Raw genomic sequence first — 12528 nt, 5'->3', positions numbered from 1 at the left:
TTCATTGTTCTTTCAGTAACATTGAAGTCAAATTATAGAACGTTTGTTGAACTTAAGCACAAGAGTCCCATGCAGTTGAAAATATTACAAATTTTGCTGACAGACTTCTCAAAGTTGTCGTTTTTGTCAACTGCTGGTAACAGGTTCCTCAATATCAGCTAAGGCTTGTACCAGAGACTTAACTTTCTTGTTGTGCAGTTGTATCTGTTGGCAACATTCTGTAATCAAAAAATTTCTACTTCAGAGCCATTTTATTAGTCCACTGCTCATGGTCCCACTTCTGGAGCACAGGGTTCTGGGTTCGATTCCCAGCAGGTTCGGGGATTTTCACCTGCCTCGAGATGACTGGGTGTTTGTGTTGACCTTGCTGTTTCATCGTCTTTCATGAAAGTGGTGAGACTGGACTGAGCAGAGGTTGGGAATTTGTACGGGCGTTGATAACCACACAGTTGGGTGCCCCACAAACCAATCATCATCATCATCCATTTTATTTCATGAATAGCCTTCAGTCTGGCCAACAATTGCACTGCATTTTTGCGTATCATGACACAATGCAATTGGTCAAATTCCAAAGCAGTAGATAGAATGAGCATCGCCTTTGATCTTAAACCATCCCGAGATATTTGACTCTTACCAGCCTCAACTAGTCTTGGCTTCTCCTTCATGATATCAATAACTTTTTCAGCATGAAAAACAATTTGCAGTTGATATTTCCACAGTTGGAAATTTCTTACTGTTGAATTTCTGGATGCTGTAAGTCTTCAACTTGTCCACCTTCATGTAAATCTGAATGTAAATCCAACCTCAACTCCTTTGGTTCCATCAGATTCACCTGGTCCTACTCCAAATCCCATGCCACTTTCCTAGACGTTGACCTCCATCTGTCCAATGGTCAGCTTCACTTGTCTGTCCACATCAAACCCACCAACAAGCAACAGTACCTCCATTATAACAGCTGCCACCCACCCATTCCACATCAAACGGTCCCTTCCCTACAGCCTAGGCCTTCGTGGTAAACGAATCTGCTCCAGTCCTAAATCCCTCGACCATTACACCAACAACCTGAAAACAGCTTTCGCATCCCGCAACTACCCTCCCAACCTGGTACAGAAGCAGATAACCAGAGCCACTTCCTCATCCCCTCAAACCCAGAACCTCTCACAGAAGAACCACAAAAGTGCCCCACTTGTGACAGAATACTTCCCGGGAATGGATCAGACCTTGAATGTGGCTCTCCAGCAGGGATACGACTTCCTAAAATCCTGCCCTGAAATGAGATCCATCCTTCATGAAATCCTCCCCACTCCACCAAGAGTGTCTTTCCGCCGTCCACCTAACCTTCGTAACCTCTTGGTTCATCCCTATGAAATCCCCAAACCACCTTCCCTACCCTCTGGCTCCTACCCTTGCAACCGCCCCCGGTGTAAAACCTGTCCTATGCACCCTCCCACCACCACCTACTCCAGTCCTGTAACCCGGAAGGTGTACACGATCAAAGGGAGAGCCACGTGTGAAAGCACCCACGTGATTTACCAACTGACCTGCCTGCACTGTGACGCTTTATATGTGGGAATGACCAGCAACAAACTGTCCATTCGCATGAATGGACACAGGCAGACAGTGTTCGTTGGTAATGAGGATCACCCTGTGGCTAAACATGCCTTGATGCACGGCCAGCACATCCTGGCACAGTGTTACACCGTCCGAGTTATCTGGATACTTCCCACCAACACCAACCTATCCAAACTCCAGAGATGGGAACTCGCCCTTCAGTATATCCTCTCTTCTCGATATCCGCCAGGCCTTAACCTCCGCTAATTTCAAGATGCTGCCGCTCATACCTCACCTGTCTTTCAACAACTTCTTTGCCTCTGTACTTCCGCCTCGACTGACATCTCTGCCCTTACTCTTTGCCTTTAAATATGTCTGCTTGTGTCTGTGTATGTGCGGATGGATATGTGTGTGTGTGTGTGTGTGTGTGTGTGTGTGTGTGTGTGTGTGTGTGTGTGTGTGTGTGTGTGTGTGTGTTTGTGTGCGAGTGTACACCTGTCCTTTTTTTCCCCTAAGGGAAGTCTTTCCGCTCCCGGGATTGGAATGACTCCTTACCCTCTCCCTTAAAACCCACATCCTTTCGTCTTTCCCTCTCCTTCCTGAAGAAGCAACCATCGGTTGCGAAAGCTAGTAATTCTGTGTGTGTGTTTGTGTGTTGTGTTCATGTGCCTGTCTGCCGGCGCTTTCCCGCTTGGTAAGTCTTGGAATCTTTGTTTTTAATATATTCAAACCTATACTACTTCATTCAAAATATCAATGTATGTTGTACACAGAAGACCAATGAAATACGGTGGTTCCAGAACTTGAGAATCAAAACTGAAGTATCACATGTCACTTGAATAAAACTCCCATCAAACACAGTGAATTCACACACAAAATATGTATATAATTGCCTGGGTCCATAACATGGTGTTTTGCTGAAAATCACAGAGAGAAATAAATATGAGTTAGAAAACAACTTGCTCTTGGTATTAGAGCCAAGAGTGAAAAACAGGATGTACTTTTATAATGTGACAGAAACAGCTGTGCACAAAACAAACATAAATATCTGGTGCACTGTGCTCACATTATGAATGTTTAAAACAGATCCATCATAAATTATTTTCTGTCTAATACACAACAAGCAGAATTAATTCTTTTTGCAGGTGCCACTAGTATTGTAATCAATCTATGCTTGCATACAGAAACAGTAGAAATGGTAAACATTGTTCTTAAAAGTATCATTCACTGGTTTCCTGCACATGGTCTCACCTTCAATTTTAAAAAGGCACAACATGTTTAATTCTGCACACCTAGAGTTGCTACACCAATGATAAGTGTAACAGCTGGTGACGAAATAATAAATAGGGTGGAAACCTTTAAATTCTCATCCGTACAGCCACCTAAAAATTTTAACTGGAAATAGCACATTTTGGAACTCCTGAAATAACATAATTCAGTCACATTTGGATTTAGAATCATTGCAAATCTTGAGTAGATATGAATCAGTCAGTTAACATATTTTCATTCAATAATGCCATATGGAAAAATGTTCTGAGGTAACTCCTCTTTAAGAAAGTTCAACAATGTGCTGTAAGAATAATACATGGTGCTCACACATGACTGTCTTGTAGACATCTGTTTAAGGAGCTGATCATCTGACTACTGTTTCACAGTGTATTTATTCCCTATGAAGTTTATTACAAATAATGCACTGCAGGTCAAAAGGAACAATGATGTATATAATAATAGTATCATAAAAAATTACATTCAGTATTCCCTAGTAAGTATGTCATTAACACAAAAAGGGATTCACAATGCTGCAAATAAAATTTTTGATCACTTACCCAGTGATATAGAATGTCTGACAGACAGCAACGTAAAATTTGAAAATAAAATGAAAGAGCTTCTCCTGGAAAAGCCCTCCTACTGCAGAGAATATTTCTGTTACCTACATCTATACTCTGAAAACTACTTTGAGGTGTAGGGCAGAGGGTATATCCCATTGTACCAGTTATAAGGGTTTCTTCCCATTCCATTCACATGTGGAGTGCAGGATGAATGACTGTTTAAATGCCTCTGTGCATGCAGTAATTATTCTGATCTTATTCTCACAATCCCTCTGTGAGTGCTATGTAGGGGGTTGTAGTATATTCCTAGAGTCATCATTTAAAGTTGATTCTTGAAACTTCAGTAATATACTTTCTCGGGATAGTTTACATCTGTCTTCAAGAGTCTGCCAGTTCAGTTCCTTCAATATCTCTCCCACAGATCAAACAAACCTGTGACCATTCATGCTGCCCTTCTTTGTATGTGTTCAATATCCCCAGCCAGTCTTATTTGGTACAGGTAACACACACTTGAGCAATATTCTAAACCATAATGCAAATGATTTGTAAGCAATCTCCTTTGTAGACTGATTGCATTCCCACTGAAAATGTTTCTAGTTTCTGGAAATAGTAAGTATTAATTCACTCAGCATGCATATTTTATTGGCATATCTATAGCTTACGACCAAATAATTTTGAGTTCAATTTGGCAAAATCAATTGCCCGCACTTCACAAAAATAAAGTTATAATTCAAACTACACCCAGAGAAAAAAGTTTAAAATGAGGTTTGTTCTTTCCTAAGGTAGCTGAAGTACTGACATATGACAGCACTAGTTCAACTGTGTGTTCACTACAGTCTTATGTATCCTAATTTTACTTTTGTCCCACACTTGACGCCATATGCATATGAATATATGTAAAGGATGCTAATTTTACTTAAATAATGTTGTAAGAGTATGAATTTCCTCCTTTATATCCAGATTTAGCTTCAGCCACAGACAAATAATTCAATTTTAAGACAGTCGTTGGTCTAATTTGGTTTATGTTTTGACAGAAATGGCAGATCAACCAAACCTGATATCCACAAGGGCAGCCAGGCTTAGGAAAATGAGAAGTTGGTGTAAAGAAGAAAGTTCATGGTTTCAGAAAAAATATAATAAAAATATAAATGAAATTAAAAAAAACATTAAAAACAACATAAGTCAGATGTGGAACTCCAGGAGCTTTGAAAGAAGGAGCATGATCAAAAGCACCTTCAGAGAGCAAAAAAGAAGGATGCTATTCTTCTGACCATCTCACGGCCAACTATATTGCCATACTGATGTCCTCACATTCAGCAAGGCTTCATCAAAATCTGTCCACACACTTCCCACATGCCTCGTAAACAGATAGCTGTAGTACAACAACTGACAAAGAAAGTTGGCCTGACCCTCGCAAATGAAATATACAATTGTATATACATGTCCAGGGATGAAAGATAGTAGGTGTTTTTGGGTGAATGGAAAGAAACAAATTTTGCAGAAGTATTACCCGACACTGTTTTTATTGCAGGTCTCCCAAATCATCAAAGAAGAATGTTGTACAGATTTACATGTAGGCTTTTCAAAGTTTTGCTCCCTGAGGTCACAGAATGTTCTACTTTTGAAATCTACTCATCCTGACAAAGGCACGTGTAAAATTCATGAGAGAATTTCATTCTGAAGTTGAAGAGTCTGCAGTACCACTGCAGTGATGACTTTAGGAAATGCCATTTGTGTAATTCTATTTTAAATTCTAATTGTTGGCACAATAAATGTTCCACATGTAGTTCTGAGAGTAAACTTGTGGCTACAAGTGAATCTGAAACAGTAGCAGCTTGGAAATAATGGAGAAAAGATGATTCTAGGAGGTTTCAGCTCTTCTGGAAAAAAGACTAGCTGAAAACGGTTTGAATAGTTCATATAACAATTCCTTAAAATGGGCATCATGTGAACACTGAACACATATAGCATGCAGACTTTGAAGAATACAAAAAGGGGAGGTAGTTCTTCAAGTAGATTTTTTTACGTCATGTTCCTGTGAATATCAAAATGAGATTCAGAGTGCATTGCGGTCATTTTATTGCAACAAGGGAAAATGTAAAACTTATTTGATATGTTCAAATACTGCACAGAAGGCCAAAGGCAATATTTCTCTTTATGAATACACTATATTATACAATTTGCCAAAATGAACTGGAATGTGATTCTGAAGAGGTGATAATTTGAAGTGATGGCCCACCCTCAGAATTTAAAAATCATTCATGGTTACACTTCTTGACTTTTTGTTTGCAAAGCATTCCAAGAAATTTACTTGGAAGTATTTCAGCACTTCACATGGAAATTGTGTTGTGGATGAAATGGGTGGAAATGCAAGCATCTTGTATGCCAGAAGCACTTGGTCCAAGGAGAGGAAGCAACAACTGTCCTGTCTGCCAAGTACTTCTACAAAGTGGCAATCGAAGTTTGCAAAAATACTACCATAACCTATTGGAGCAGGAGGCAATTAAGTAAAACAGTGAACAAGACAAGTATTCAAAAAATGTTCCTGAATTCCAGAAATATCACATGTCATGTGATTGAAATAAATGAAGATGAATAACCTGTAAAATGAGTGCCTTAGGTTGTGATGTAATTTACCCCTGCAGGCACTATCAACATGACATTGGTCAGTTGAAGATTGTGTAATTGTGTCATACAATGGACAAAAATATCATGGAGAGATTTGTAAAATCAGCTCTGAGGGGATCAACATATGAGTTATGCACAAAGCTGGCCCAAGCACATTGAAGTGGCCAGTTCCCCTGGCTGCATTTATTATAATAACAACAAAATTGTGAAGAAGATTGCAATGCGAGAAATTGTAAAACAACTGTGGACATCTTCACTTCATTGAATATATTTAACTGCCACTGTTTATATTATTTGCTTTCAGTTCATATTAAACTGAGCCTAACAACCTTCAAAAGCGTTAATTTTTAAATATTGCGTTTTGTTCATGTTGGAATTTTTATAAAATAAATCTGTCAGACAGATGACATTGTTTACAAAACTTTGTATTTTGTGCAATGTCCTGCACATGACATTTGTATAGAGCATTTCTTCAAGAACATGTAAAAATACAAGGTGGTAATTTGGAGCAATAAAAATAAAGAATGTTCCATACCTTCGTTCTGCAGTAATGTTCTGATATTTTTTACAGTCAGTAACGCACAATAGTGTTACATGAACAAAACAATATTCTACAGCTGCCCCACAGGTGACAATGAAATGCCCCACAAAGTGTTACACCCAAGTATTTCTATGAGTTGGCTGATTCCAGCAGGGACTCATTGATATTATAGTCATAGGATACTACATTTTTTTATTTTGTGAAGTGCACTATTTTACATCTGTTAATATTTAAAGCAAGTTGCCAGTCTTTGCACCACTTTGAAATATTATCAAGATCTGACTGGATATTTATGCAGCTTCTTTCAGGTATACTTTATTATACAGGGTGTTTCAAAAATGACTGGTATATTTGAAACGGCAATACAAACTAAACGAGCATCGATAGAAATACACTGTTTGTTGCAATATGCTTGGGACAACAGTACATTTTCAGGCAGACAAACTTTCGAAATTACAGTAGTTACAATTGTCAACAACAGATGGCGCTGCGGTCTGGGAAACTCTATAGTACGATATTTTCCACATATCCACCATGCGTAGCAATAATATGGCGTAGTCTCTGAATGAAATTACCCGAAACCTTTGACAACGTGTCTGGTGGAATGGCTTCACATGCAGATGAGATGTACTGCTTCAGCTATTCAATTGTTTCTGGATTCTGGCGGTAGACCTGGTCTTTCAAGTGTCCCCACAGAAAGAAGTCACAGGGGTTCATGTCTGGCGAATAGGGAGGCCAATCCACGCCGCCTCCTGTATGTTTTGGATAGCCCAAAGCAATCACACGATCATCGAAATATTCATTCAGGAAATTAAAGACGTCGGCCGTGCGATGTGGCCGGGCACCATCTTGCATAAACCACGAGGTGTTTGCAGTGTCGTCTAAGGCAGTTTGTACCGCCACAAATTCATGAAGAATGTCCAGATAGCATGATGAAGTAATCATTTCGGATCTGAAAAATGGGCCAATGACTCCTTTGGAAGAAATGGCGGCCCAGACCACTACTTTTTGAGGATGCAGGGATGATGGGACTGCAACATGGGGCTTTTCGGTTCCCCATATGCGCCAGTTCTGTTTATTGACGAAGCCATCCAGGTAAAAATAAGCTTCATCAGTAAACCAAATGCTGCCCACATGCATATCGCCGTCATCAATCCTGTGCACTATATCGTTAGCGAATGTCTCTCGTGCAGCAATGGTAGCAGCGCTGAGGGGTTGCCGCATTTGAATTTTGTATGGATAGAGGTGTAAACTCTGGCGCATGAGACGATACGTGGACGTTGGCGTCATTTGGACCGCAGCTGCAACATGGTGAACGTAGACCCGGGACCACTGTTGGATCACCTGCTGCACTAGCTGCGCGTTGCCCTTTGTGGTTGCCGTAAGCGGTCGCCCTACCTTTCCAGCACGTTCATCCGTCACGTTCCCAGTCCATTGAAATTTTTCAAACAGATCCTTCATTGTATCGCTTTTCGGTTCTTTGGTTACATTAAACCTCCATTGAAAACTTCATCTTGTTGCAACAACACTGTGTTCTAGGCGGTGGAATTCCAACACCAGAAAAATCCTCTGTTCTAAGGAATAAACCATGTTGTCCACAGCACACTTGCACGTTGTGAAATCTTTCACATCACTTGCAGCGCCATCTGTTGTTGAAAATTGTAACTACTGTAATTTCGAAAGTTTGTCCGCCTGAAAATGTACTGTTGTCCCAAGCATATTGCAACAAACGGTGTATTTCTATCGCTGCTCGTTTAGTTTTTATTGCCGTTTCAAATATACCGGTCATTTTTGAAACACCCTGTAGATAACTGCATCATCTGCAGAAAGTCTGAGGCTACTATTTATATTGTCAGCAAGATCATTAATATACAATGCAAACAGCAAGGGCCCCAACACTTCCCTGGTGCTCACCTGAACTGACATATGCATCTGACAATGACTCTCCACCCAAGACAACATGGTGTCCCCCCCTACCAAAAAGCCATCAATCCAATCACAAATTTCACTTAATACCCCATGTGACTGTGCTTCTGACAATAAGCATAGGTGTGGTATAGAGTCAAATGCTTTTCAATATCAAGAAATGCAGCATCTACCTGACTGCCTTGATCCAAAGCTTTCAGTATGTCATGTGAGAAAAGTATGAGTTGAGTTTCATATGATTGACGTTTTTGGAATCCATGCTGGTTGGCACTGAGGAAGTCATTCTGTTCAAGTAACTTCATTATGTTATTGTAATGTTTAAAAGGAAGTGGGTAGCATCTACTAGTAAACACCTATAGGTTAAAAAAAATCATTATAAGTGTTCAGCATACAGCCATATTTACAAATTAATTTGTGATGTGAATGTAAAACGATCCATGGAACATGAAACTAACTAACTCATTAACTCCCTTTCAGCCACAAAGGAATTACAGACATTGGTTGGAAGTGGGCATTGATTGAAATCAGTGGGCAAAGTTAAATATTTGTGCTGGGCTGGGATTTAAACACAAGTATCCTGCTTACTGGGCAGATGCTCTGACCACTGAGCCATCCAAACACAATGGTCATTGCTACTGCACAGACTACCCTAGCATGCCTCCTGTCAGACCCAAATTCTCAACTTATCAATGCAACACTAAGGTAGTGTCCCTTGGCCATTATCCTGATTACTTTCGGCATTTCATCTGTGCCCACAAGAGTTCAAACCTGGTGTTCATCTGCAATGAAGAGATCATTGGCCATCTCACCTTAATTTGTACAAACAGGGAGTTGATTTTTGCTGAAGACATTGAAACATCTCGGAAACTACACATTGGATTAAAAAAATTATAATTCCAATTTGTTTTACTCAGAGGGGGACATCTAAAGATACCACACTTGACCCTCCCCACCCCACCCTGTGAATGAGTGGTGGGGGACAACTTTGAAATCTTGAATGGGAACCCTCGTATTTTTATTGCAGATTTCGGTTCTAGGACAAAGCATGTTCTTCATTTCGCTACAGGTGGTGCTGTAATCAGAGGAATAGAAATGGGTGCACAATCATAATTTACAACATGCTACTCAATGGCCCTTGAATATCCAATGGCACATAGGACCCCACCTCCATGCTGTGAGAGTAGGACAGGCCAGTATTTCGTAACTCCTAATTGGAAACCCCATTCACAACATTGTGTTCATGTGAAACATCACACAGGGAGTTACTCAGTGCACCACAGTGGCTGTGGCTTGAGGCGAATGCTACTCTACTTTTCCATTTACAGTAAGTGTTCAAACATAATACCACCGCCAATTTCTTTACACTTGGTGATGCACAGGACAGGACAGAAGCATATCTGCAGAAATGTCAGCACAGATGTTTCTGATACAGTAGACCATGTCTTCATACCTGTTGGCATTTGCTGCCATGCCTTATCTTTTAACAGAAAGAAATCTGGTCACCTAATGGGCCAATTAATACTGCAACCTCTGCTGATCCACTGACCAGTGTAAAAAAAAGTCTAATACCTCCCGTGCTTCAGTGGCAGAATGTGCTGGGCAATCATCATACTGAAACCACCAACACTGCCAAACATCAAGGGCAATATACTGCAGAAGTATTGGTAGTTCCATTTTCAGGAACATTCCATACTTGCATCCATTCAATATGCCATCGATAAAATACAGACCAAGGATTTTGTTCTCCATGATGCCGCACCATATGTTAACTGACCAAGAACATGGTCAAGTTCCTGTAACCTTGGGGATTGTCTATACTCCAGTAAAGTACGTTATGCCAGTTAACACTACCATGGTTTGTGAATGAGGACTCATTGGAAAATAGCACCTCAGAGAACATGGGGGTCGTTTGCATTTGTTAACATGCCCATTCACAACACACTACCTGTTTATGGAAATCAGTGGCATGAAGTTCTTGATTTATTGACACATGGTATAAATGATACTTATGATGATGCAATACTACCTACAGCCATACTGGAATCATGGTGTAATTGCAGGTGCTTATCTGTAGAGTATAAAGTGAAATTTCTGATTGGATTGATGATTTTTTTGTAGGGAGGACACTGCATGTTGTCTTCGATGGAGAGTCATTGTCTGATGTAGATGTCACTTAAGGTGTGCACCAGGGAAGTGTGTTGGGGCCCTTGCTGTTCACATTGTATATTTATGATCTGTGGGTTGTGCTACAAGTACAGGAATTGCATTAGCTTCTCCTGTAACATCTGGCAATCTGGCCAGTACCATTAGACATAAAGGAATTCACAACCTTGTAAAAGAACAAATGAGAGTGAATTTTCTCTGGAAAATGCTTGTCATAAAAGTCAACAGCAGCCTCAACATTTCTCCTACATTTTCTGTAAATCATGATAACTTCAGTTTTTTCTTCTGCAGTTGCAAAATTAACTGTCCACTTTCACAACCATTCTCCAAATGATAGGTAGATGTGCAGGCAGTAAGCACTATGCAAGTATTGTAATGTTTACAGCCACTATCTGTTCTACATCTGCATGATATGTGAACTCCAGTCACAGAATGCAAATGGGGTTTCCAATTAGAAGTTATGAAATACTAGCCTGCTCTAACCTTGCAGCCGGGAGCTGGGGTCCCATGTGCCACTGGATATTCAAGGACCATTGAGTAGCATGCTGTAAATTACAATTGTGTACCCATTTCTATTCCTCGAATTACAGCACCATCTGTTGCAAAACCAAGAAAATACTTCAGACAAAACATATGTAGATTTTGCCATACAATCATAATCTGCATTAAAAATGGGGATTTACACTGAAGATTTCAAAGTTGTCCCCAGCTACCCATACACAGGTGTCTTGGTAGTTACCCTTTTACAGCAAGTGAATTCTGATGTTTTTATAGTATGTCTGTTCGGCAGTGTGTCATCGCTAATTTTTCACAACCTGTACTGTTTTTCTTCCATGATCTGTGACTCTGGAAGATTTTTGTAACTAACTTGTAATTGTTTCCATTACTTTCCACCTTTTCCAACTTCATTTGGGTGAAGGAACTCAAGTTTCTGAAAACTTTTATTTCTTATGACTTTTCATATTGTGTCTGCTTAATTGCAATTTAAGAACTGTATGTCTCACATTGTTCTGCCTTTTTAACAGGCTATGTGTGTTTCATGTTACTGACACTGTATCATATACTAGTTGTTTGATAACTCACACAAATTTTTGCTTCTTTCTAAATGGAACAGAAACAGGATTCAAGCAGGGTGAGATGACATAGCAGTAAACACAGAACTAAGAAGTCATTATCATCTGTGGTACAGTCATTATGATATAACTTTCACCTTATTTCAGTCAGTAAACCCAGATTAATTCAACAATAGTCCATTCAACAGTCTCTCTTTCCTATTCCCGCAAATCTGAATACATGATCCACCAATAACTTCCATGCACTAATGAAATGATGAGTTGTAAATGAGGAAAAGGAGCTTGTGGGATACTGCATGATAACACTAACTTTTCTCTTAATGTTGTGTAATGACTGCCATCAACATTATTAAATACAAAGGCAATGTAAATAAGAAGGATGTAAACATTCTGAATTAGATTTGATAACTGTGTGCCTCTAAGATCATTTGTTGTAAAATGCCAACTTCAGTTTATAAGATTGTTTATAAGAAGATGAGCATTGGTGCTCGAGGGTAAGATTATTTAATTACAAATACAATGCACAGCTGTTAAACTACTTTTATCAGGTCCACCTGCATGAGGTGAATACCATCTTTGGTGAAGGGTATCTGTTGGTGGAAGGTCTGGCTGGCGATTGGTGCTTGTGATGAAGGTGTCCATAAGAATGAGGTATCTATTAACATGGAAGGTGGGAAGATGGTATCTAGATATACATGAAAGAAAAATCTTCGACATTCAGATGAACTGAGTTGCCACATTTCCACATTTACAATAGCTGAATAAATGTTAAATAAATAACTTGGCCATATTTATCTATTGCACAATGAATGGCAGT

This window comes from Schistocerca gregaria, chromosome 6 (genome assembly GCF_023897955.1).
Source record: "Schistocerca gregaria isolate iqSchGreg1 chromosome 6, iqSchGreg1.2, whole genome shotgun sequence".
Lineage (NCBI taxonomy): Eukaryota > Metazoa > Arthropoda > Insecta > Orthoptera > Acrididae > Schistocerca > Schistocerca gregaria.
This window is presented reverse-complemented; position numbering follows the sequence as displayed.